The following is a 1,951-nucleotide window of genomic DNA, read 5'->3' as shown; positions in this document are numbered from 1 at the left end:
AACATGGTGAAACCCTGTCTCTACTAAAAATACAAAAAATTAGCTGGGCATGGTGGCAGGTGCCTGTAATCCCAGCTACTCGGGAGGCTGAGGCGTGAGAATCTCTTGAACCCAGGAGGTGGAGGTTGCAGTGAGCTGAGATCATGCCACTGCACTCTAGCCTGGGCAACAGAGCAAGACTCTGTCTCAAAAAGAAACAACAACAACAAAAATAATTTAAACCCAAATGTTTAATCAAGGGATGGGAAAATACTGAAAGCATTAAAAGTGGAAAGGTTCACACTTGTAATCTCAGCACTTTGGGAGGCTGAAGCAGGAGGATTGCTTGAGCCCAGGAATTTGAGACCAGCCTGGGCAACAGAGCGAGACCCTATCTCTAGAAAAAATACTTATAAATAAAAAATTAGCCAGACATGGTGGCGTGCACTTATAATCCCAGCTACTTGGGAGGCTGAGGTTGGAGGATCACCTGGGCCCAGGAGATAAAGGCTGGAGTGAGCCATGACTGCACCACTGCACTCCAGCCTGAGTGACAGAGCGAGACCCTGGCTCCAAGAAATAATAATCATAATCCAAAAGAAAAACAATATTCTGTGTTAAGAAACAAAGATCTGGCTGCGCCCAGTGGCTCAGGCCTGTAATCCCAGTACTTTGGGAGGCAGGCAGATCAGCTGAGGTCAGGAGTTTGAGACCAGCCTAGCCAACATGGTGACACCCCATCTCTACTAAAAATACAAAAATTAGCCAGATGTGGTGGCTCACACCTGTAATCCCAGCTACTTGGGAGGCTGAGACAGGAAAATTGCTTGAACCCAGGAGGCAGAGTTTGCTGTGAGCTGATACTGTGCCATTGCACTCCAGCCTGGGCGACAGTGAAAATCCATCTGAGAAAGAAAAAACAGGAGAGAGAGAGAGAGAGAGAGAGAGAGAGAAAGATCTAGACAAAGGAAAAACAGAGCCTTTAGCATGAGTAAAATGAAGTAAGGACAGCAGCGTTTCTAAGACAGTGAAGATGTGGTTTATGCTTCGAGGCTCCTGGGATTCCTTGGGAGGTCCAGGGACACAGTGGGTGGGTCTCCTTGGCCCAGCTCCTCCTTTGTCACACCCAGGGATCTTTTCGCCACAACTGTGGGTGCTCATGTCCCTTCCATTCCCATGCAAACAGATGCTTAGCAGAAGCTCCAGCTTCAGATGAGAGTCTGAACAAAAAAAAGTCTCAAAAAGAAACAACAACAACAAAAATAATTTAAACCCAAATGTTTAATCAAGGGATGGGAAAATACTGAAAGCATGAAAAGTGGAAAGGTACACGCTTGTAATCTCAGCACTTCAGAAGGCTGAAGCAGGAGAATGCTTCTCCTCTGCAGTGGTTCTAAGTCAAACCAAGACAAGTTGAATGGAGAGAAGCGGGCACAGTATTTCAGGTCAGCACAATTCAGCTGTGAGCACAGGTCCGCTGTGGAATCTTAGTCTCGTTTCTGACCTGACAGGCCTCAAACTCCTGCCCACTCAAGTTTAGCCTGGGATGTTTTCAGAGCTCAGATATGTTCTGCCTGTGTCTTACCTGGTCACAGAGAATTTAAAAAAATACCCCAAGCCACAGGCTCCACATACAAACTGGGAAGATGAGGCCAGGCACGGTGGCTCACACCTGTAATCCCAGCAATTTGGGAGGCCAAGGGGGGCAGATCACCTGAAGTCAGGAGTTTGAGACCAGCCTGGCCAACATGGTGAAACCCCATCTCTACTAAAAATACAAAAATTAGCCGGGCATAGTGGTGGGCGCCTGTAATCCCAGCTACTCAGGAGGCTGAGGCAGGACAGTTGCTTGAACCTAGGAGGCAGAGGTTGCAGTGAGCCAAGATGGCACCACTGCACTCCAGCCTGGGTGACAGAGCAAGACTCTGTCTCTAAAAGAAAATAAAAAGAAGAAGAAGAAGAAGAAGAAGAA

The 1,951-nt window shown here is 47.4% G+C and overlaps 1 protein-coding gene and 1 long non-coding RNA gene across 2 annotated transcripts in view; both read left to right on the top strand.

Moving 5' to 3' along the window:
- The window catches only part of LOC105553402, a 954-nt gene extending 376 nt beyond the window's left edge, over positions 1-578 (top strand). Inside the window, exon 2 of the long non-coding RNA XR_001008144.1 lies at positions 60-578. This is a non-coding gene — a long non-coding RNA (uncharacterized LOC105553402). The remainder of the gene's footprint in view (positions 1-59) is intronic.
- LOC105553421 (general transcription factor II-I repeat domain-containing protein 2B-like) overlaps positions 1-1,951 on the top strand; it is a gene marked incomplete at its 3' end in the record, with an annotated part of 15,187 nt that overhangs the window by 5,812 nt on the left and 7,424 nt on the right. The window lies entirely within an intron of this gene.

Source organism: Mandrillus leucophaeus, unplaced genomic scaffold (assembly GCF_000951045.1).
Source record: "Mandrillus leucophaeus isolate KB7577 unplaced genomic scaffold, Mleu.le_1.0 Scaffold1166, whole genome shotgun sequence".
Taxonomy (NCBI): domain Eukaryota; kingdom Metazoa; phylum Chordata; class Mammalia; order Primates; family Cercopithecidae; genus Mandrillus; species Mandrillus leucophaeus.
Note: the sequence above shows the minus strand (reverse complement) of the source record. Positions and strands in the feature narration are given on the sequence as shown.